Consider the following 26,199-nt stretch of genomic DNA (forward strand, 5'->3'; position numbering starts at 1 on the left):
TATCATGATTGATATATATGATACACATCTTGATTGATAGCCACTTTAGAAGGCATTTTATTCCACTTTTAGAAGAATAATCAAATGGCATTATATAACTGTTTTAATAATTTATAATATATAAAATAGTGATTTAGATATTTATTGTTTTTTAGATTAGCAGGGTTCGCAAATTATATGAACTATATTTTCAGTGTGGTTATGTAGCAAGATGTATACATTGCATTTGTAGGAAATGTGTAAGATAGCACTGTTTTAATAATTGATTTATTGTTTAATTACAATTTAGGGCGGGCTTTTTACTTCAATTATGATATATAAGAGTCATGATTCCATGCTATGATGTTCTGAAGAAGACAGATTTACTTCTGTAGAAAGCGCTCAACCTATTTTATGTCAATAAATTAAGTGTTTCCAGCACAGTATCCTGTATTCCTGGCGTTCATTCACCTTTGGTGTGTTTGCAATTTTGTTGTTTCGCTGGGATTATCATCTTTATTACGTTGTTTTCGATGGATTCCATGCAGGAGATGCTTAACGTTTCCAATCTCGTTTCGAGGGACGAGATAGACAAAATTCATTCTGAGATGACCATTCTTCGAGGGGAAATTACTAGACTTGTTGAACTACTGACGCCGGCTAGTACTGCTCCAAATAAACAGTTTCAACCTAACCCGCTGGTTGCAACGTTCACCCGCTCCTCTATGGGTAACGCCAGTGACGACGATATTCCTAACGCACAGAGGAGGTTTTCCTCCCCTTTACCGTCCAGGCGAACACCGAGGAAGGATGTATGTGACGAAGGGGGCAGCCGTGGCTTTTTTTCAGCTTCAAATACTACAACAGTCAATGTAGACAACATAGAAGACGATCGTTGTCTTATATCAGGTGCCAAACCTAAACGTCTTCCACCGGTTCGTACTTATGGTGGGGAGGACAAAGGGAAAGGCGCCATTCAGGCACCGAAGAAAGGTACTGTAATTTCCAATGAAGATGTTGCATCTACTCAAGTGGATCGTTTGAAAAGACATGATTATTGTTTAGATAAATTTATGGATATGCCGCTTGATTTCAAGGATATTCCACAAGCGGTTTCAAATTTTTATTCTGTTGGTGAAGGAGGGAATCACCCATCCTTGAAAAAGCTAATTTTTACTTTTGGTAACAATTTAACAAAGGTTAAAAACCTTCAGGTTGAAAATTTATATTTGCACAAATGTTTGGAAAGTGGGATTGTACCCATGGGGCTGCGGTTCTTTAAGGAACCACTGGGGATTGAAATGAATGCACAGAATATCAAGATTTGCAACGATATGTTTGATGAGTTTGGTAGGAAGTTTATCAGATTTATTGTGGAATGTAATGATTCAAAAATCAGTACGTTGCTTAATGAGATAGACAGATTGGATAAACAGATTAAGGATGATTTAATGTTTACACAGTGGGACAAACTTTATTTCAAACAATATGAATATGGGGAAAATATGTATCAAAAGACCTATGAAAGGAAGTATAAAAAACTACAAAGGGATATAGTACAATATGAGAAGGGGACAGCTTATAGATGGAAAAATGGGCATGATGGTAAATTTATTACAAAAATAGATACACAAATCGCTCTGCTGCTTATGTTAGTGAAGTTGTACAGGATGAAGGACATCCTAATCAATACAACTGGGAAGATGACTGTTTTTTAGACAATGGGAGGGACAAATGGAGAACGGTGGAACCGAAGGGGAGAGGAAAGAACTCCTGGAGGAATCGGAGATACAACCATTAGTGAATCTTCATAATTCCAACCCCAGATATTTAGATGTTGTTCCTAATAGTATTACAGAGGGAAGTATTAACTCAGATGCCAAGGAAAATAGTATTCTACATTCCTGTGGAGATATTAAGATTTATAACTATACTTCTCATCCGGTATTACCGGAATTTTTTCAAATTTTCTCTAAGGGTATGAAATTTATACCTGACACCAAGTTTGATATAACTGATACCCTAGTTGAATTAAAATTGTTTATGAGAAAATTAAATTTGGGTATATTTTTTAAAAATCAGAACAGCATTAGTTCAAATCAGATTGAGGGACTCAAGAAAAAGAGTACTTTCACTCCACCCATGTGTAACACACTGACATCTTTTGAAAATGTAGTAAATACTGAAGTATATTCCTTATATAACAAATGTAAGTACAAATATAAAGGGCAACAATTTGGTAATGACATGATGGATGCTATTCAAGCACTGTGTGACAATAATATTCGCATTCTTACTGCGGACAAGGGTGGGGGAATAGTATTCTATGATCAGGAACAATACAAAAGTAAAATTTTCAATCTTCTAAATAATTCCACACAGTATACTCCCTCTTCTATCAATGAGGTCAACATAGCCCACAGTCGAATTGATTCATACTTAGAAGAATTTATAGTGGAAAATAGAATAAACGAAGATCTATACAGATTTCTTAAAGTTGAATTTCCCATTCTGGCGACTATTACGGGAATTCCTAAGGTCCACAAGGATATATATGATCCACTCTTTCGTCCTATCATATCTGGCAGTGCCAGTAAAGCCTTTACCTTTGGACAAGTCATCCACTATAAACTCAAACATATTTATGATATAGTTGAACATATTATGAAAGACTCCTGGGAGTTTTTGGGCCTGTTTAAAAAGGAACTATGGTCCCCCAGATTAATTTATGTGACAATAGACGTACAGGATTTATTTTCCTGTATTCCTAAGGATGACGGAATATCTAGATTTATTAGTAGTATGCGCAGGGTGAGTGGACTAGGCCAGGATGACATCTCCCTCCTCACAGAATTTATGGACATTGTTCTAGACCATAATTACATCTATTATGAGGGGGAGTATTATAGACAGAAAACGGGGGTAGCCATGGGCACTGCCTGTGCTCCTATTTATGCCAATATGGTACTGTTGGACTGGGAAGTGGAATTCATTTTAAATTCATATTGGATGTCCTTTATTAAAAGATATGTCCGTTATTTGGACGATATCTTTATACTTTGGGAAGGTGAAGTTGAAGTATTGTATGAATTCATTAGTTACATCAATAATACTACGGATTACCTCAAATTCACCCATCAATATGATAGGCATAGTATAAATTACCTGGATGTCCAGATTTACAGCAAGGACAATGAATTTCACTCCAAAATCCACAGAAAAGACACTTTTAGTAATGGCTACTTGCACTATAGTAGTGCACATACATATAACACCAAGAGGGGCATTATTAAGGGGCAGTGCATTCGTGCTGCACGCATGACTACTGAGAGACATATAGTGGACCAAGAATTGGAATATATTGGCCGATTGTTCTTGGACAAGGGATATCCACCCAATATGGTGAAAGACATTACAGGATATGTCAAGAATGAATGGGGATTAAAATATAAGCCACTTTTGGGGGTGGGTATATCCAAATCTACACCCGCAGGAGATATTAGTTCGAATATAGCGGGTCAGAGGGAAGCGGCTGAGAGCAAAAATACAAATACATACACAAGGTCATGTATTATCCAATATGGTAAATATTCAAAAGAGGTAAAAAAGATTATTACCACAAATTGGAATATCATGACCAGTGATCAGACCATTAAAAGCAAGATTACTGATGAGCCACACTTCGTGTATAAAACTGGAAATAACTTAAAAGAATAATTGAATTAAAATCCAAATTCCAGAAAAACATTAATGTGAAGAGGACAGGCACTAGAAGATGTGGCCAATGTAACTATTGCAATTATATTTTGGATACACCCAACATCACTTTGAACAATTGTTTAAAGAGTAAGATTTGGTTTTCTAATGGTAATTGTTTATCTAAGCATGTTATATATTTAAGTGTTTGTCAAACCTGCAAGAGTTTCTATGTGGGTAAGACGGACGCTGTCTTAAAAACAGGATATATGATCATATATACTGTATAAGGAAGTGTGACATTAATAATGCACTATCAAGACATCTTATTAATAGTCCACAGTGCAAGCTATTTAAGTTTGCAATTCTAGATGTTGTTTTCCTAACCCCGAGGGGTAACATAAAAGCTGTTGTTGGGGAACGGGAAATCAGGTGGCAGATAAGGTTGGATGCAGCCACCCCCCCAGGCCTTAATGAAATGATTCCTACAAAACCACTAGTTAGGGTTTAGTTCAATAAATTGTGCAATATGTTGATATATTCATTACAGTATTTACATAATGTTTGCATTCTATATTATATTGTATGTCATATATTATATTATATATTATATGTCACATAATGTGTTACATGCATTGGGTAATATGTTACATATATATATATTTTATTTTATAAATTCAACTCACAAATATGTTCATTTCTATCAGTATCATGATTGATATATATGATACACATCTTGATTGATAGCCACTTTAGAAGGCATTTTATTCCACTTTTAGAAGAATAATCAAATGGCATTATATAACTGTTTTTAATAATTTATAATATATAAAATAGTGATTTAGATATTTATTGTTTTTTAGATTAGCAGGGTTCGTAAATTATATGAACTATATTTTCAGTGTGGTTATGTAGCAAGATGTATACATTGCATTTGTAGGAAATGTGTAAGATAGCACTGTTTTAATAATTGATTTGTGAAACATATTTAAGCTCTTAAAGTACTTGCATATGTACTTGACAACACTGTACACGCTGCTCCTAAATAACCTTGCTCAAACTACCATTTGGATAATAGTAACATTAAACAGTAGGATTGGAAACCCTTTGAAAAGGCCTTATACTAGCTGATAAGAAGGGGTTGGTGGCAGTGGAAACTACCTTATAGTTTGGGCAGAAGGGGACATAGCTATTAAACCTGTGCCAGCCTTCCCCAAGTGTGTGTGTGTGTGTTTGTATATAAATCAAATCTCATAGTATGTTTGCCAGGTACCTGGGCAGGGACAAGAAGCACTGGTTAGACATAGAGGGTTCTGGAGGTGTTGGCGTGGCCCCTCAGCTGAGATCTTAACCCTATAGCTGTGCAAGTGGGGAGTCTTACTGGGGATTTGGAGAAAGAAAGAGAAACCAGCCCCAGACTGACTGTGATCTCTGTGTGCTCTTAAGGGATGTTGCACTTTACCATGTGTGCATTTGTCATCCTCCCATTGTGTACACCCCCTGCCAGTGGTGAGGATTGAGGCTTCTTGATTACTGGGCCAGTGCAGGGGCATCACATATTAATTGGTGGCAGTGGTGGGATATCCACATCATATATTAATTGGTTGACAGTGGTGAGATAGCCACATCACATATTAACTGGCCTGTAGTGGTGTTGATATTCAATTCCAGTAGCTTGTGTACATTGGTCAATGAATGTGTTTGTACTCTAAATCAGCCACGCAGTGAATATTCAGAGTTTTACATCACAATTGTTTTTTTTTTTTTTTTTTAGCTTATTTAGTCAGGGAGAGCAGGCAAGCATGTCAGCAGAGGAGTATGGTAAGCTGACAAGGAGCCAGTTGGCTGAGATGTGCCAGGCTAAAAGACTGGTGCATGACAACCAGGCTAAAGCAGAAATGATTGCCGCTTTAGTCTCAGCTGCATCACAGGATAGCAGCCAAGAGGGCAACCAGACTAGCCTTGGAGGTGTGCAACTCTCAGAAAATGGACAGCTCAACCTTTCCACAGAGGACTTATATACCCTTTTATTACTATCAATACACCCCACTTTATAGTACTGGCAATTCTCCTACTGCACCTTGGATGACCTTATTAGATGATATTATATCAAAGGAAACTTATTTCTAGACATCCAACATCTCACATCATAGGTTCATAGGTTCATAGGTTTAAACTAGGCTATCTGCCCTAAGGCATTTATAAGCCTAGCCCAGAGTTTTTGTGGCTTACGCCACCCCTTATGTTAAAAAATACTGTGCCCATTAGTTTGTTGCGCCTCTGTCCAGCAGTGACACAGAGATGATTCCCGGGGTAAACCTACGATCTCCCATCCACCGGTCAAGATTTCTCTTGAACAGAGCCAGCGAGGTGCTCTGCCTCACATGGACCGGGATTTTATTCCACAACATAGGGAGTCTCTGGGTGACAAATCTATCCCTCCAGCATGTCCTATTTATATCCGTACTAAGGTTTAAGTCGCTTGCTCTAGTGGATCTGGTAGATTTGGATTTTTTGAGGTGGAGCATGTCCATTAATTCCGGGCTGGATATGGCCTTGTATGTCAGGCACAGGTCACCTCTGAGCAGATGGTATGCGATTGAATAGAGCTGGAGTTTCTTCAGTCTGGCAGCATATGACAGATTTTGGACTCCCTTTATCCTTTTGGTGAGGAACTTTTGGGGTCTCTCCAATTGCTGCAGCTGTCGGGTGAGATACTTCCCGAATGGGGCATTGTACTTGATCATTGGTCTGATAAGTGAAGAGTACAGGGGAACAATGACCTCACTTGATCTGGATGTGAATCCCTTCATGATCAGGTGGGCAATGTAGAAGGTTTTTCTAACCACTTTAGCAATGTGAGTGCCAAAAGAAAGGCCACTGTCAACCTGGGTCCCCAGGTCCCTGATAACCTCTTCTGTGCTTAGTGGATTGCCACCTATATGGTAGCTTGGGGTTACCTTGTTTTTCCCGAAGGGTATGACTATACATTTTTTGGCATTTAACTTCAGGCCATGGCTCTGGCACCAGCTATCAGTTTCCGTGAGACCCCTTTGAAGGATATCTGTGTCCGATGTACTTTCCACTATGGCTCCCAGTTTGCAAACTTCTGCAAACTTTGTCAGCCATAGTCCTCCTATGTTAGCCTGTACTTCTGAGAAGTAGATGCCGAACAACAGGGGGCCAAGGACTGAGCCCTGTGGGACACCACTTGTGACCGGCTTGGAGTCTGACATGGCGCCAGCTACTCTAACCCTGTGGGTTCTGTCCTTTAGCCAGTTTGCAACCCATCTTGTGACATATGGGTTTACATTTAAGCTGGTAAGTTTCTCTATAATACCCGAGTGGGGTATTGTGTCGAAAGCTTTTGCAAGGTCAAGGTAGGCTGTATGGACTGCCTTTCTCTCATCAATGGCCTTGGTGACTGTTTCGAAGAAGTCGACCAAGTTCAAAAGGTATGATCTGCCCTTGACAAAGCCAAACTGGGTTGGGTCCAATGTCTGCAAGTCCCCTATGTCTTTGTTTATGAGTTCCATTATGATCCTCTCCATAGCTTTGCAGACCAGGCTTGTTAAGCTTATGGGGCGGTAATTACCAGGGTCCGTAGAGGCACCGCCTTTGTGGAGTGGGAACACAGTTGCCGTATGCCACTCCTTGGGCACGTATCCTGTGGTAAGGCTAAAATTAAACAGCTGCCTTATGTGCGGGTTTAGTTCCTCATTGAGTTCGTAGCACACAGCCGAGGACACCATCCGGTCCCATTGATGCTGTGTTTTTAGCTTTAGAGAGAGCAGCTTTCACCTGCGCATTGGAGATGTCTGGGAGGCTGCACTCCGCTGGGATAGTTATCTCTCCTTTTGGGGGGGAGGGGGGGGGTGAAGTTTGCACTGAACCTGTCTGCCAGTATGTTGGCAATGTCTGTGGGTTCAGTGATTTTTGTATCATTTTGGACTAATTCTGAGCATATCTGGGAGTTTCCACCCAGGTTTCTAACATAGCTGAAGAAGGCCTTATGATTGTCTTTTGAATCTATGGCAATTTTTTCTCAAAGTTGGCCTTGGATGATTTTATGAGTGCTCATATTTTTTACTAATAATGATCAAAGGTGTCTTCTCTTTTATGGATTTTGCTCTATCATGTAACAGCTTTCTCCTCTTATTGTAAAGTTTGTTTATGGCTGGGGTCCACCAGACTGGACGTTTGCCCTTGGTGGAAAGAGTCTTGGTTTTATTAGGGATTGCCTGATCCATGCAGTCCTGGAGGTGTTCGTAGAAGGCATTTGTAAGGGCTTCCGCAGTTTGGGTTGTGGTTTCCACTGGCTCGGGGGCCTTGAAGGATACCACACCAGTCTTGAGTAGTGTGAAGTTTGCTTTAGAGAAGTTCTTCACTGTGGTCTTTTCTTTGGGGTGGGGGCGGGATGTGGATATCCAGTGAGATTAGTTTATGATCTGATCTCACCAATGAGGGATATACTTCCGGTGTGGAGCATTTTGTCCCCATGTTTGTGATGATGAGATCTAGTATATTTTCTCCTCTTGTGGGAACGGTGACTAGTTGTTCCATGGCATTTGAATTTATGAACTCCAGGAACCTTTGGGCTAGAAAGTTTGGGCTTGAGTAATGTTCCCTGTCTATATTCGGGTAGTTGAAGTCAACCAATATAATGGTGTTTGGAGATACTTTTATACCCTCCAGTGTCTTCAGGAAGGCTGTGTGGGGTTCCTGAGTTTGAGAGGGTGGCCTGTAGCATGCTACAAATTGTAGAGCAGTTTTGCCTATGGTTAATTGCACCTGGATGGTTTCCGATGCTTCGTGCATTGCCACCAACCTGGAGGTGTGGGTATCCTTGATGAATATGGATACACCCCTTCCTTTTGTGGTGTGGTCCGGGTTTTGGGGCCGGAATGCATCAACATTCCATTACCTGTATTTCTTCTCTCAAGACTGTTTATTCCCCTGTCTGTACTATACTGGTTGCCCACCCTAACAATTATGTTATACTGCTCTGCAAATCTTTACACTGCATTATACTGTTCTTTGTATGCATGTAATATTTATTTTTTTGCCTAACATTAATGTAAATTCTAATTGTCTGTGACATATTATTGGAGGTTTTCTCCCTGTGCTTCCACTGAAAACACACTCTTCTTGGCCCAGTGGACTTCCCTGGTCATCAAACTGAAATAAATAAATAAATGAATGAATGAATAAATAAATAAATAAATAAATAAATAAATAAATAAATAAATAAATTTCTTCCACAATTTACAGAGGGGAATAATTTTGATAGTTTCATTCATATGTTTGAGAGGGTATGTAAACAGTATAATGTTGACCAACGGCTCTGGGTATGGTTCCTGACCCCCTTACTCCATGGTAAAGCTGTAACTGCAATTTCTAATCTATCTGATACTAATTGTTTAAATTATAATGCAGTAAAAATATGTTTGTTAGAATGCTTTAAGTTAACACCTGAAGCTTACAGAAAAAAGTTTTGTGAGCATAGATGTAAGGCAGATGAAAGTGTGTGTGAATATATTGCTGAACTAACCACTTATTTTCATAGGTTGGTGGGTGGATGTCAGGTGACCACTTATGAAGAGCTGGCAGACCTTTTGGTGAGGGAACAAGCCCTTAGCACTTTGCCTGAGGACATGAGATTATGGTTAGCTGATAGGCAATACAATACTGCAGATGAGTTGGGGAAGAAGGGAGACCTAGACCAAGCAAGCAGGAAAGGGACACCCAGTGCTACTCATAGGTCTAAGGGAACCCGTGGTGAGCAGCCCAGATTGCCCCAACAGAGTTCGCCAGTAGCAGGGGAAGCCACTAGTCCAGGTACACATCCAGGACCAAAGGTTAAATGTTTTAAATGCAACCAGTGGGGCCATGTAACATATAGATGTCCACAGAGGCAAGGTGTGGAACAAAAGGTGGGAGAGCCAGTAAGTGGGAATGACAAAATGCCAGCAGTAAGTTGTCTTGAGGGTATCAAACTACCACAAGAGGTTATATCCTATCTTAGTAAATGGTAAATAAGCAATTGCTAAGACAGACACAGCCTCTGACCTAACTATTGTGAAGCCTGCAATGGCTGGCAGTCTACTCCAGTCAGAGCTTTAGGAGGGACCCCAGTCCAAATACCTTTGGGTAGGGTTTACCTTGACTGGGAGGGTGGAAAAGGAAGCCAGCAAGTATATGTGTTTGAGGATATCCCTGAAGATGTCTTGATAGGGAATGAATTTGATAATGCAGTACCATATGTGCATGCAGTTACATGCAGTCAGGTTTTGAGACAAGCATGTGGGTCTGACAGCCTGCGGGAGACCCATTCAGACTGCACACTTCCAGCCAGGACTGGTGAAGTGGTTACTTCAGGGAGGGAGCTGTAGCAGTGAGACTGAAGGTGAGCCACAGCTGCTTGTGTTTACTGATGTTTCCTTGGAAAGGGTGACTGCAAGGGCAGAGGTGAGTAGTATTAGTACACAGGCTGACAGTGAGGCACTGTTGTCAGAGGATGCCAGACATCGTGTGGAAGGGGAGCTGGAAAGAGTTTCAACGAGAGAGATGAGATAGGCTCAGCTCGCAGACCCTACATTACAAGGCCTGAGGAAGGTAGCTAGTGAAACACCTGATTCTCAAGGGAAGGGGGAATCTGTACACTAGGACAAAGGGTTACTGTATAGAGAGTGGACCCCTGAGGGAGGGCTAGATGGTGAGAGAGTACAGCAGTTGGTAGTGCCCAGAGCCTACCGTCTGGCACATCTAGCCATAGCCCATGATATTCCCTTTGTAGGTCATATGGGCATAAAACGTACAAAGAGACGCATTATGCAGAACTTTTATTGGACTGGGATTTCTAGAGATAGAACAGGGTACTGCAGGACCTGTGAGCAGTTCCAAAAGGAAAGCAAGGCAGAAGACAATGTGAAAGCTTCTTTGATGCCTTTGCCTGTGATTGAGGAGCCATTTCAGAGGGTAGCTGTGGAGATTGTGGGGCCTCTGAGTACCCCGAGTTCCACAGGGAAAAAGTATATCCTAGTGGTAGTAGATTATGCTACCAGATACCCGGAGGCAGTGGCTCTGTCCTTCATTGAGGCAGAAAAAGTGGCAAATGCTTTGTTAGAGATTTTCAGTAGGGTAGGTTTCCCAAAATAAATACTGACTGACAGAGGTGCCAATTTCATGTCAGACGTGCTGGCTTGTCTATGGATGTACTGTGGGTGAAGCACCTAAAGACCACCACCTACCATCCCCAGACTAATGGTCTTGTTGAGAGGTTAAACTGTGCACTCAAGTCCATACTACGGGCATTTGCAGACCAGTTTAAGAGAGACTGGGACAAATATTTGCCCCATCTGTTTGCTTACAGAGAGGTTCCCCAGGAATCCACAGATTTTTTCACCCTTTGAGTTGCTGTATGGGTATAGGGTGAGGGGACCTCTAGATTTGATTTGAGATGAGTGGGAGGGTGAGTGTGAATCCCACAAGGAGTCTGTTGTGGCATATGTCCTAAACCTCAGGACAAGGCTCAGGGAACTCATGGGCATGGCCCAGGAGGATCTGGCAGAAGCCCAACAGCAGAAAAAGGTCTGGTATGAAAGGAATGCTTGAGCTAGACAGTATGCTGTAGGGCAGCAGATAATGGTTCTCATTCCGGTCAGATGCAAGAAGCTGCAGGCAGCTTGGGACAGACCCTACAAGGTGGTAAAGAAGGTCAGTGATGTTAACTATATGGTAGAACTGCAAGGCAGGGGCATAAATTGTACCATGTTAACATGATGAAACCTTACCATGATGGAAAGGCCCTTGTGCTGAGTATTTGTAGTGGATGTCAGGAAGAGTCTGAGGGGGATCTGGTGACTGATCTCCTTAGTGAGGCTCGAATTGACACCTCAGTGGAAGGGGTAGCAATGTCCCAGCAGTTGTCCCCTACCCAGGTTCGAGAAATCTGAACAGTGTTACAGGAGTTTGGGGACATGCTCTCCAAAGGACTATTAAGCAGGCCCCTTCAAGGGTGCCTAAGAGAGTCAAACAGACTCTGAGGGAAGAGATACAGGAAATGTTGGAACTAGGGGTAATCCAGGAGTCCAGCAGTCTCTGGGCCTCTGAACTGAATAAGGATGGCAGCACCAGGTTCTGTGTGGACTACAGGAAATTAAATAGTCACACAGAGTCAGATGCTTACCCCATGCCTAGGACAGATGAAGCCCTGGAGCAGCTGGGTGGGGTAAGTATCTAACCACTATTGATCTTACCAAAGGTTACTGGCAGGTGCCCTTGACTCCCAATGCTAGAGAGAGGTCAGCTTTTGTGACTCCTTTTGGCTTGTGCAAGTTGATGAATATGTCCTTTGGGATGAAAAACGCTCCAGCAACTTTCCAGAGGCTGGTAGATTGTATCCTAGCAGGAGCAGGAGATTTTGCCCTTGCTTACCTAGATGATATTCCCATCTGCAGACATTCCTGGCACCTGGCAAGAGCATCTTCAGCATGTCACAACAAGGTTTCCATACCTCCCATAGTACTAACACTGCACTGCACTTCTAACCTTTATAGATACTGTCAATAAAGCTACAGATAACAACATACTAGTCTCCCTCTTGTGTCTATACTTGTCTAAAGTTTTCAACACAGTTTGTTGCAGCAAACTTCTACTTCAGAATGGCCACATTAGGTGTATCACAGCCCACCCTTCTATGGTTCAAAAGTTACTTAACCAATAGGTATCAGTCAGTAAAATGGCAATCCACCATCTCTCCATACCTCCCAGTCACCATCTGTATACCACAAGGCTCTATCCTTGGTCTCCTCCTCTTTAAAATTCTCACCAACACCCTCCACACATCCACACAACAGCCCTCCCAAATACAATACGCTGATGACTCCACACTCATATGCACATCAGATAACTGGCACATCTCCAGAAAATTGCTCAGGAAACTGTAACAGCCACTGAAACATGGCTTTGTAAGTCACAACTCATGCTACCCCCTCCAAAAAACAAACTACCACCCCCCACAGATCTCTCTGACATGAAAAACAAAATTTAAAATCCTCTCACCTAATAATACAACATCTGAAGTCACTTCTAATAGCAAATAATGATGAAGGCTATGGAATTGTAAAAAATCATGCTGACTAATAATAGTAATGATAATAATACTAGCAATAATGATAAAAGGTGCTGATAATGACTAATTCTGCAAATGACTGCAAGCTAGGAGTAGTCATTGAATCCTCAAATGACTTGGCCATCCCCCAGGAAGGTTTGCCTCAAATAAGTAACTGGTGTCAAAATCATGCTTTGAAACTAAATGCCGAAAAATGCATGACTGTATCTTTTGGGAAGTATCTACCCAAAGGAACTACCACATTGACAATACACCCCTAAGTCTTGACCCAGTTACTTAGGATTTGGGAACTTATGTGGACAGCGACCTAACTTTTGACCAACATCTGTCCTTTCTTATAAGAAAGTCCTTCTATATTGCACAGATTATTAACAAATTATTGGATTATGTCTCGGTCTAGGGATGTCATTGATCCCCTTTACTCAGACCTCAATGGGCCAATCACTGCATATAATGCCCCCTTTGACGTATATCTGTTCACACATGCAACAACTGGAAAACCCACAGAGATAATTTCCAAAAAGGATACAAGGCATAAACAACATGTCCTACATGGACTGACTGAATCCCTGCCACTATACTCGGTATACTACAGACAGCTAAGGCGTGACCTGCGTGTGATATAGAAGGCTTCCTGCAACCCATCATTGATGGATTTACTCCACATTAGTAAGTCAGATGGCCTCAGAAATACTCAGTCTAGGGATCTAAACTTCATATTTTATGGAGGATACCACTGCTATGGAACAGACTCCCCATTCACATAAAACTAAGTTCATCCCTGTCCATTTTCAAGTTCAACTTAAATGTATGAATGGGAAACAGAAATTTACCCTAGGACTGCCATTGTACTAATAATGGACAATGCAGCACTTATATATCTTATGCATAGGTCCCTTCAAATTGTCTTTGATATGATCCCAGTTAGTCTCATTAGGAGTAATATATAACTACCAACCATGGGACAAGTAAGGCCAATCAATAACCAAATGGGATAGGTTATTAATAATGTAAAAGGGGAAACTAGCTAGAATTAAAATGGCTTGCAAGGGCAGCTATCCTAGCACGTACCTATGAACATGTAATTTTGCATTTGATCTAAATATACAAAACTGCATAAAAAAAAATCACCAAATACTTGGAATGCTTTAAAGATGCAAAAACTTTTTCAGAAACACAACTAAAACTACCCTTGCCACTTTGCACCTCATTGGATACATACAGTCTTATATCACACTTGAAATTGGTACTTACCTGGGGTACTTACTAAGTGAAGCGAGACTTAATAATGAAAAGTGTTTTAAATTTCCTAATGCTACGATTCCTGAGTATGGACTTACTGAATTTTCGCATGCTGTAAAACAGAATAAAAAGCAGTATATCATAGTGGTGTGGTTCTATACAAAGAAAATAGAGAAAGGTATACATCTTGCACATTTCAAACATTATTTGAATGTACGGGTAACTACAAACTGACCCCTGGTTTGGCACTCTTGTCCTTCTTGGCTGTGGCAAAATGTAAATAATCTGCTCATATTTATTTTATTTTAAATTTGTTGACTGGGATAGTCTGACTGGATACATGTCCATTTTCAGCAGAGGCCCGGGGAGAAAAGCTCCAAACTTAAAGACAAGCAAGTTACAGTATATGCACAAACATATTGTATTACTATACAAGTTAGTCTCACATTTCAAGCTTATGAATACAGTTTATATACAGAAATATATACAAATATGTTAGTTTCTCTTATCAAACCTATAGGTGCAGCTTATATACAGAGTATCTGCAAAGATATTAGTTTCTCTTTTCAAACATTTTAGTGTAAGAGGGTAGTTGCTATAAATAAAATTGCGGGATTATGGAAGTGGATAAGGCTTTAGTCAGGGTTAGAGCTAGGACATGACCAGTGAGTTTTAAAATACTGGTTTATTTATTTTTTTAACTGATTAAGGGAGGGGTTCACAATAATGTCAGATGGGAGCGAATTCCTGGTTTTGCCTACTGAATTAGAGTAAGTAAGAGTAACTGGTAGTTAACAATGTCAAAGGCCTTGGAAAGATCGAGAAACAGGGCAGAAGATAGTTTGTTGCGGTTGGAATTTATGACATTAGAAAAGGAGAGAAGGGCTGAGGTGGTACTGTGCTGTGGTCTAAATCTGTGCTGGGAGTTGGCCAGAAGATTATTTTGAATAAGTTAGTGTAAGAGTTGTTTATGGATACAATTTTCCATAATTTTAGCCAGAGGGGAAAGGATAGCTATTGGTCTTTAGCTTGACAGTTCAATGAAGCTGCCACCTTTATGGAGTGGTATGACATGGGATATTTTCTGGATAGAGGCTTCAGTTATGGTTCTGTTTATCAAAATAGTGACAGGGTATGCTATGACAGCAGGTAGTCTGCAGGGAGGTCAGCTGAAAGGGTGGTTGGTTTGAGTTTTGTGATTAGGGCTGTAATGAGTGGTCAGAACTTTTTGGAAGCTAAAGGAGATTGTCACTGGGTTTAAGGGGTTCAGCATTGGGGCAAGTGGGTTTAAGTTTGCTAGCAAGGGCCTGGATGGTTTCTGTGAAGAAACTGTTGAAGGTGTTGGCAATGGACTCTGGCATTTTTTGGCTAGGGGCTGAGGGGATTGGAGTAGTGGATTGCCCTGGGTGGAGTTTAATACCTGCCCAGAACTTCTGTGGCTTGTTGTGCTGGTTTTGCTGATGGCAGAAATGTTTTTTTTTATCTAGCAATATGGATTTTTTTTTGTATCATTCTGAGGCCAATTTTCAACGGTGGCCTGGGGAGAAACACTCATGATGATGTCTTTGTGATATAGTTAGAGATAGAAAGACATAGATATATTTGTTAGGTTTTTTGGTGCATTCATTGTCAGCATTATGGAACTCCATATTTCAAGCAGTTATGATGTATTTTTTTAGTTGATAATATTGATGCAGAAATGCTCCCATGTCATTTTCTTTTCAGTTTTTATAATGGAGTAATGATAAAACACACTGCCATTCTTGTATTTTAAAGTAAATCATAAAGATTTAAGAATAGTTACAGGATTGTGTATTGTTTGGCAAATGGATTAACTGCATCATTTTGTTCATCAATCCATGCTAATATTTAACAAAGTTTGGATTTATTTAAAACTTTGGTATACTGCAGTAAAATGTTTTTTGTTGTAAAAGGTTCAAAACAGTGAATCGCAATGTTCTTTGACATTCACATTTGTTACCACTTCTATGCTTAGTTGGGTGATTTTTGAAGTCAGACCATCTCCCTGCAATGCCAATACCTTGCTGTTCAACAAACTGTGATGCTTCCTATTTATCTTGCTCTGTCTTTCAATTTTCTTCAAACAAATATAGGGATCATTCTAACTGCAAAGTCTTTCTTGATGGTCTTGTTTTAGGGGAGGCCTAGGTGACAGACTTTTCTGTGCTTCAAAACTAAGTGCTGACTGCAAGGACACTGCATGTGGGGAGAGTACAGTGGTATCTCCTTAATCTTTTGAAATGACAGTTCATAGCCTCTAGAACATGTCCCTTGTCCTCACTAGCCCTCTTTAAGAGGAACCCGGACAACTGGATGGGAAACAGAAAATACACCTCTGGGATCCCACCTGTGTCCCTGCTGCTGGACAGGGAAAACAGGTGCTGACTTTGTGTGAGCATGAGTGAAATTCTTGGCTAGGCTTTAGGGCCTCCGTGCCAGTAGCCTAGTTCATAGGTTCATAGGTTCATAGGTAGGTACTAGGCTATCGGCCCTAGGGCCCATACAAGCCTAGCCAAAAAATGTACGCTGGCTTTCGCCACCCAAGAAATTTATTTTCTTGTGCCCCTGTCGAGCAGAGCCACAGAAGTGATCCCCAGGGTGAATTTCCCATTTCCCATCCAATCATCAATATTTTTCTTGAAGAGTGCTAATGAGGAGCTCTGTTTGACATAGATAGGTAGTCTGTTCCAGAGTATGGGAAGTCTCTGGGACAGGAATCTATCCCTCTAGCATGTTCTGTTTATTGTGGTGACAAGGTTTAGGTCCCTAGAGCATGTAGCTCATAGGGATTGGGATTTCTTTAAGTGGAGCATGTCCAACAGCTCTGGGTTTGACATAGCTTTGCAGGTTAGGCAGAGATCGCCCCTGAGTAGGCGATATGCGATGGCGTAAAGCTGTAGTTTTTTGAGACGGTCTGCATAGGCATCTGTTTGAGGCCAGTAATCCTCTTTGTGAGGTATTTCTGTGGTCTTTCCAGTTGTTGTAGATGTCTTGTGAGGTACATACCAAAAGGGGCGTTGTACTCTATAATGGGTCTAATAAGTGATGAGTAGAGGGGAACAATGACCTCTTTTTTTCTGGATGAGAATCCTTTTGTGATGAGATGAGCCACGTAGAAGGATTTCCTGACCACTGTAGCGATGTGATTATCAAAGGAGAGACTACTGTCCACCTGTGTCCCAAGGTCTCTTATCACATTTTTGGCATTAAGTAGACTACCAGTTATGTGGTAGTTCATGGGTACAGAGTTTTTACCAAAGGGGATGACAATACACTTTTTGGCATTGAGCTTCAGGCCATGGCTTTGACACCAGGTATCTGTCTCAGTGAGGCCCTTTTGTAGTTTGTCCACATCGTTAGGAGTTTCGATTATGGCTCCTCGTTTGCAGTCATCTGCAAACTTTCTTAGCCAAAGACCTTCTGTGTTGGCCTGTACTTCAGAGAAGTAGATACCAAACAGGAGAGGACCCAGGAGAGAACCCTGTGCTACTACACTTGTCACTGGTCTGATGTCGGATATGGAATGTGCTACTTTCATAGTGTGGGTTCTGTCCATGAGCCAGTTGGCAACCCATCTTGTGACATAGGGATTTATACCTAGTTTAGTGAGCTTATCTATAATTCCAGAGTGGGGGATGGTGTCGAAAGCCTTGGCAAGATCTAGATAAGCTGTGTGAACCATTTTACCCTCATCTATGGCTTTGGTGACTGCTTCAAAGAAGTCAATCAGGTTTAGGAGACATGATCTGCCTTTTGAAAATCCAAACTGGGTAGGGTCCAGAGTTTGGAGATTACCAATGTCTTTGTTTATGAGTTCCACGATGATACGTTCCATGGCCTTGCAGACCAGGCTCGTCAGGCTCAGGGGGCAGTAGTTCCCGGTGTCCATCGTGGCCCCCCCTTTGTGGAGTGGGATAACTGTCGCGGTGCGCCATTCAGTGGGTACAAAGCCTGAGGTGAGGCAATGATTGAACATGGTACTTAGGTGGGGTGCCAGTTCATTCTGTAGTTTGTGTAGAACGCAAGCTGGGATATTGTCAGGTCCCATGGATGCTGTGTTCTTGGCTTTGGATAGTGTGTTTTTTACCTGTGCAGCCGTGATTATAGGAACTTTGCATTCTTCTGGTATAAAGATGAGCCCTCTAGGGGGTGAGAGGGGGGTAAAGTTAGCACTGAACCTGTCTGATAGGATGTTGGCAATATCAGTTGATTCTGTATATTTAGTGCCATTGTGCTGTAACTCAGATCAGATCTGAGTGTTCCCATTTAGATTCTTGACATAGCTATAGAATGCTTTGTGGTTGTCTTTAGAGTCAATGGCAATTTTGTTTTCGTAACTAGCTTTGGAGGATTTTATGAGGGATCTCAGCTTCTTATTGAGGTTGACCAGGGAGTTTCTCCAGTCATGGGATTTTACTCTTTTTTGCAACAGTTTCTTTCTTCTGTTGTAGAGTTTGTTTATGGCAGAGGACCACCAGATTGGCTTCCTTTTTTTGGAGGATAACATCTTGGTTCTGTTAGGGATAGCAAGGTCCATGCACTCGTGTAAGTGCTTATAAAGTGCATTTGTGTAGGATTCGGCAGTCATACCTCTATTGTCTGTCTGCATGGGTGTCATGAAGTTTGCCACTTCTGTCTTAAGAAGTGTGAAGTTGGCTTTGGAGAAGTTTTTTACAATGGTTTCCCTAATTGGGGCTGGGGGTGGGATGTGGATTTCTAGGCTGATTAGCTTGTAGTCGGATCTGACCAACGAGGAATTGACCTCTGGTGTGGAACACCGGTTTCCCATGTTGGTAATGACCAGGTCTAGGATATTGCCGCCCCTGGTGGGGATGTGAATAAGTTGATCCAAGGCGTTGGAATTTATGAATTCTAGAAAATGTTGAGCAAAAGAGTTGGTACATGAGTAGTTTTCCCAGTTAATGGTGGGGTAGTTGAAATTGCCCATTATTAGGGTGTTGGGTTGCACCCTAATACTTTCCAGTGTATCAAGAAATGAGGAGTGTGAATCCTGGGGCATGTTGGGGGGTCTGTAGCAAGCTACAATTTGGATTGTCGTCTTGCCCAGAGTTAGTTGCACTTGGATAATCTCGATGCATTATGCAGTGCAACTAGCCTGGAGGTGTGGATATCTTTAATGAATATGGACACGCCTCCGTCTTTAGTGCTTCTTTCTGGGTTAGGTGGCCGAAAGGTGTGGTATGAATTGAAGCCTGGTAATGCAGGGGTGCTCTCTGGAGCCTTGAACCAGGTCTCTGTCACTGCACAAATGTCAATGTTCTCCATTTTAAGGAGTGCCTCGAGTGAGTGCATTTTGAGGTTTAGACTTCTAGCATTGAGTAGCATTACCCTCAGATTTTGCTTGCTTGTACCTGTTACGGTGGTGAATTTGTCATTTGAACCTTGCCAAAAAAGGCACTATAGGGGTGGCAAGAGCCTTAGCCAGTATCCGGAATCCTAAGGGCGACAGGTGCAGGCCATCTCTGGCAAAGCATCGTGGACTGTCGATCATGTCGTCCCAGGCAGACAAATACTGGATCCCCTTAGAATGACACCAGAAGCTTAGCCAATGGTTGAAGTCAAGTCATTTTGTCCTTGTACTGTGGTATCATTCTGGGTGATGGCAGGATGCTACTCAGGGCTAGGGTCATACCTGCCTGGGATACAAGATTGGAGAGCTCCTCCATGTCTCTTTTCATGTAGTCCAGGGAGGTACGTCTCAGGTAATTCACACCAACATGGACAATGACAGAGTCATATTTGTACTTATTGTGTAGTGACCTGAGTGCATGCATTATGTGGCGGATCCTGGCACCTGACAGGCAGCTGACAGTAACTTTCTCCTTGTTTAGTCTAGTGAGTGGAACATCAGTGTGCCTGACTATAGAGTCACCTATGACTAGAGTGTTGGGTACGTTGTTATGCCTTATGGGCTGTGGTTGAGTGGCACACTGAGTTTGTGGGCTATGTGTCATTTGGGTTGTGTTGGGGGGTGGTGTTTGCTTGAGTTTATGCTCCTATAATCATGTGAATCACTTCATTAGTAGCACAACTGAACTGCCATAAACAAAGAGCTAGCCTTTGTTTATTCATTGCAGGACCAGAAACTCAAAATAAACTTTGCATTATACTTGAAGAGCTTGTTTACAGGATCTGTAAAGTGCAAGGCATGTGGTTTCTATATGAGTGCATATCATGAGAATGTTGTATGGGCATAAAGGAAAATAGTTGGCCATCAATCCAGCTATGACAGTCTTCTATTTAGCCCTGATTTCAAGTTGTTTACAGACTGTCAGTCAACAACTCACTAATGTGGTGTACTAAGCAGCAGGGACATAACATTTCCTAAACGTTTTGGCAGACTAGCATTAATGTATGAGAACTGTGTGTTCATATTATAGTGAGGTTCTGAAGTGCACTTAGCATTTATGCTTCCCACAGATGATCCTGTCAACTGATTTTTTGTACCGTACAGTATTGCTTGTGTTACTTTTTCGTCATCCATAGATTTTCGGGAAACTTGGTTACCTTGAACTTGACAGAAACCAGCTGCTGAAATATTCTGAAGCTTCCAGTGCTCCAATGAATACAGCATCCTCTGCAATGAATACAGCATCCCCTGCAATGAATACAGCATCAACTGCAATGAATCGGTAAACATTTTCATGAGAACTAAATAGCAAATTCCTGAAGCTGGCGTTGTAGGCACAATCCATTTGGACTGTAAATGAGATAAAAAATGCGCCATCATGTCACTTTATGAACCAGTAGGGTGGTAGCATTTTAAATGTTTACAAGTAAATGAGTAGTATGAGACTGGGGGAAAATAAATTTGCTCAATATGGGTATGCAAGCTCTAGTTCCAGGTGAATGATTCTTGATTTGAATTGGCTGCATAGTGCCAGACATTGAGAAGCCTGAACAAACTGTGTGCTGGTCTACTTCATACTTTTATGAAGCTGGCTGTAATACATGTACTTAGTTATACAACCAACTGTAGTTACAAAGCCTACTTGGGTGAATTGCAAGACTTGGGTGAGTGGGCAGTTCTGAGAATTGAGAGGAAGTTTATGAACCCTGCAATTTCCATTCCTAACATCTCTGCCTTTGCCAAATTTATTTTTAACAGACAGGCTGGAAAAGGTCCAAAGAAGCTATCTGGTGCAGCAAATAGAAAAAGAAAGGCTGAAAGAGAATTGCAAGTGGCTAGTTTATGTGCTTCAATGATGCACTTTATGCAGTCTAGTCAGACATTAGACAGCAGTCAGCTTCAAGACAGGGACAGTGAAATACTTCAAGAGGCAGATTTATCTGAGGTACCAAGCTGTCTTTCCAGACAAGGTGAGAGTGACAGTTCCTGCCAGAGTCCCAGAGATCCTTACTGTATGGTAGAAGTTGAGAGTACTGGTACTGGATGCACAAATAATGACTATGAGTCAGAGTCGTATGCTAATGGCTCCAACCTTGCAGGTGGTAATGCTGAGTGTGACAGAGTGTGGAGCTCACTCAGTGTCTGGGGCATCCTTCCTCCATGGCTCCATGTCTATGTGTTCAGAGCTAGGAGCAAGTCATGTATCTGACCAAGTAGAAGTATATGAGGAGGAATATAAGGAAGTAGATCCAGTAACACACAAGGAAGTAGATAGTGACCCTGCTAAATGGCCATATCCCATGGATGACAAAGTTAGTTGCTTGTTAATTGCTGCAGGGCCTGTTAAAGTAATGAAACAGAATTTCCCTTATTATGATCACCATAGAAGATTCAGTCTCGTGTTTTATAATAAAACCCTTACAAATGGTAAGACAGTCAGAAGGTCTTGGTTGGTGCATTCAGAAAGTAGTAACTTAGTATTTTGTTTTTGTTGCAAGCTGTTCAGCAGTACTCATGTAGTTGCCCTGTCTAGTACAGGAACACGTGACTGTAAAAATTTGGGACAAAAGCTTATAGAACATGAATGGTCAGTGAAACATAAAGAAGCTGCTGCTAAGTGCGGTGACTTGCGCTTGAGGCTTAAGAATAGCTCCACCATTGATCACGACCATGAGAACATGATTAAGTCTTTGAGAAAATACTGGAGAAATGTCCTGGAAAGACTGCTTGCAATCTGTCAGTACTTGTCCCAACATAACTTGGCATTTAGGGGTAGCGAGGATCGACTCTTTACAAGTGGTAATGGCAACTTCCTTGGGTTAGTGCAGCTGTTGGGCAGGTTTGATCCAGTAATAGAAGAATATCTTCGTCGTATCAGTAATGCTGAGATCCATGATCACTACTTGGGGAAAACCATTCAGAACAAGTTGATAATGTTAATGTCCAAGTCTATCAGAGACAGTATTTTGCATAACATAAGAGATGCCAAGTACTACTTCAGTATATTGGATTGCACTCCTGACGGCAGTCATCAGGAACAGATGTCACTGACTGTCCATATTGCTGAATGCAATGAAAGTGTGGAAGTTAAGGAGTACTTCTTATCCTTCCTCCAGGTTACTGAGACTACTGGAGGTTTTCTCACGGACATTGTCTTAAATGAACTCAAAAGTGTGGGAGTTCCACTAGAAAACTGCAGAGGCCAGGGTTATGCCAATGGCTCTAATACGAAGGGGAAACATTTTGGTGTTCAGGCAAGAATCTTGTCTTTAAATCCACATGCATTTTTTGTACCCTGTGGCTGTCATAATCTCAATCTAATAATTGGTGATGCTGCAAAGTTTTCAATAGATGCTGTTTCATTCTTTAGTAATCTGCAACAAATGTACACTCTGTTTACACCCTCTACTCAGAGGTACAAAATATTTTGTGATAATGTGTCAGGTCTAGCTGTAAAGCCACTGTGTGAGACCAGGTGAGAGTGTAGGGTAGAAAGTGTGAAAGCAGTGCGATACCAAGTGGGTGCAGTTTATGATGCCTTAGTTTCGGTGACAGAAGTTACAAAAGGCAAGGATCCTAAGGCATATTCAGAAGCAGCATCGCTGAGCAGTACAATGAAAAATGCTAGGTTTTTAATAGTGCTGGTGGTCTGGTATGATGTATTAGTAAAGGTTGGATAAATCAGTAAACTTTTGCAAAGCTCTTTCATGCAAATTGATCAAGCAGTGATTCTGCTTGAAGAACTGAAAAGGTTTTTAACAGAATACAGGGTCACATGGTACGAAAAGGCAAAAGTGACTGCTACTGAGCTAGCTAAAGAAATGGAAGTAGAACTGAAGTTTCCTTGTGCAGATGAGGTGAGACCCAGGAAAAAGAGGAAGCCTTTTGTTTATGAAGCCAATGATGACTGTCTAATTAGTCCTGAACAGAATTTTAAAGTTAACTTTTTCAACACTCTTGATGTTGCACTGTCATCTGTGCAGGACAGATTCACTCAACCTTCAGCTCATAGTGCTACTTTTGGCTTCTTCTACAACATACAAGACCTCTGTACTGTTTCTGATGATAAGCTATTTCAGCTCTGTAAAGACTTGCAGAACCTGTTAACCCACAATAACTCTGCTGATATTGATGCAGTAGAGCTTATGAGGAATTGAAAACCCTTTGCCACATTATTCCAAAGTGATTATCAGTGCTGGATGTCCTTAATGTAATGAAAAAGCGAGGGTTAGTGGAGATTTTCCCACAGGTAGTGGTAGCTCTACACATTTTGTTGACACTGCCAGTGACAGTTGCATCTGGGGAGAGAAGCTTCTCCAAACTAAAACTAATCAAAACATACTTAAGAAGTACTACGCGACAGGACAGACTTGGCTTGGCTATGATTTCAATTAATAATGAAATATCTTGCCAGATAGACTCTGTTGATGTAATTGATAGATTTGCTCAGTGCAAGGCAAGAAAAGTGCGGTTTTAGTAAGTGGCTAGGTATGAATCGAACAGTGTGCAAATTTTGTATGACTTCACAACAGTCGTAAGCGGAAGGCACAACAGTTCTGTAGTATGCCAGAGTTCCTGTAGGGAAGCATTACAGCGGAGTTGGTAGGGAAGCACAAAGTACAGTCAGCTAGGCACTATTCTGTACTGTAACTTGTTACCTGAATGGCTATAACGAAGTTGACTATGTTCTTGCATCTGCTAATGTTTCAGCATGTGTAATGAAGGTATAGTTGCCTACAGCCAACAGGGTCATTGCCAATCTTTAATCAATTATCTGACAATGGTACAGTATCTTTAACATGAATTGTGCCAACAAGCCTACTGTTTTAAGTGACTCAAGTATAAATGACAGTTTGTACAAGTGTAACATTTCACTGAAACATTGCATACAGAAATGTCAGTGACTGTCCGTATTGCTGAATGCAAAGAAACTGTGGAAGGAAAGGGGTACTTTTTGTCCTTCCAGGTTACCGAGACTACTGGTGGATTTCTCACAGACATTGTTAAATGAAGTTAAAAGTTTGGGAATTCCACTAGAGAACTGCAGAGACCAGGGTTATGACAATGGCTCTAATATGAAGGGAAAACATTCTGGTGTTCAGGCAAGAATCTTGTCTTTAAATCCGCATGCATTTTTTGTACCCTGAGGCTGTCACAATCTCAGTCTTGTAATTGGTGATGCTGCAAAGTCTTGAATAAATGCTGTTTCATTCTTTGATAATCTGCAATGAATGTACACTCTTCAGAGGTACAAAATATTTTGTGATCATGTGTCAGGTCTAACTGTAATGCCATTGTGTGAGACCAGGTGGAAGTGTAGGGTAGAAAGTGTGAAAGCAGTGTGATGTGAAGTGGGTGCACTTTACAATGCCTTGGTTTCAGTGGCAGAACTTATAAAAGGCAAGGATCCTAAGGCATATTCTGAAGCAGCATTGCTGAGCAGTGCAATGATAAGTGCTAAGTTTTTAATAGTGCTGGTGGTCTGGTATGATGTATTTATTAGTGAAGGCTGGACAAGTCAGTAAACGTTTGCAAAGTTCTTCCATGCAAATTGATAAAGCAGTGATTCTGCTTGATGAACTGAAAAGGTTTTTAACAGAATACAGGGCCACAGGGTACAAAAAGGCAAAAGTAACTGCTACTGAGCTAGCTGAAGCACTGGAAGTAGAACTGAAGTGTCCTTGTGCAGATGAGGTGAGACCCAGGAAAGAGGAGACTTTTTGGTTATGAACCAAATGATGCCTGTAATTAGTCCTGAACAAAATAGTAAAGTCAACTTTCAACACTCTTGTTGATCTTGCACTGTCATCTGTGAAGGACAGTTTCACTCAACTTGCATCTCATAGTGCTACTTTTGGCTTCCTCTACAATATACAGGAACTTTAAAAAAACAGTTGTAGTAAGCGCTTTCATTTGGCTGTGCCAAACTTTTTCAAACAGAAGTATCGTCATTTCCTATCATTTAAATAGTATTATGAGTCACAGTGATGTAATACATTATGGCTATTAATCCATTCTGAAATCGTTAAAATAATATGATATATTATGACTAATATTCCATTCTAAATCCTTAAAGTAACCAACCTCAAAACCTCAAAAAACAGACAATTCATGATGCAACAAAAAGTAGCGATGAACTTAATGTGTTAGGAATTGTAACCCTTTGAACATATTAGTGAACAACACATATTGCAATCGCTTATATTCTTGCCATTTAAATAGTATAAGTCCCAGTGGTCCGATACAATGTAGCTATTGTTCTATTCTAGATTCTGTGAAGTAATGCAGTACATTGTGACTATTGTTTCATTCGAAATTCTTTAAAGTAACCAACCTCTGGGAAACAGGAGAATCATAATCACAAAGAAATAATAATACAATTAATTACATAAAATAATAAATAAATAATCTCTCCATCCACAGTGTGCACCCCCTCTTGTGTATCACACCAACCCTGTCTGCTGTCTTGTTTGTCTTGTCTGTCTGCCAAAGCTTCCTCACCTTCCCAACTTACCTCCCCCAAAGGTACCTATGTCCCTTCTCCAACATTCCACTCTCACCTTATAAAAAAATGGGCACCTGTCCCCCCAAAAAATATCATCCCGTGCATAGGTCTCCAGTTTGCACACGTGTCAGCTGGACACATTTAATTTGGTCCAACTGACTTGACAATGCACTTCTGTTGTCCTCACCCCTCTCTCTGGGGGTCACAGTTCAAAGTGAGCAAAAAATATGTTAAAGTGCACAGTTGTTGCTG

The sequence above is a fragment of the Protopterus annectens genome, chromosome 2.part2 (genome assembly GCF_019279795.1).
Source record: "Protopterus annectens isolate FY-2018-M chromosome 2.part2, PAN1.0, whole genome shotgun sequence".
Taxonomy (NCBI): Eukaryota; Metazoa; Chordata; order Ceratodontiformes; family Protopteridae; genus Protopterus; species Protopterus annectens.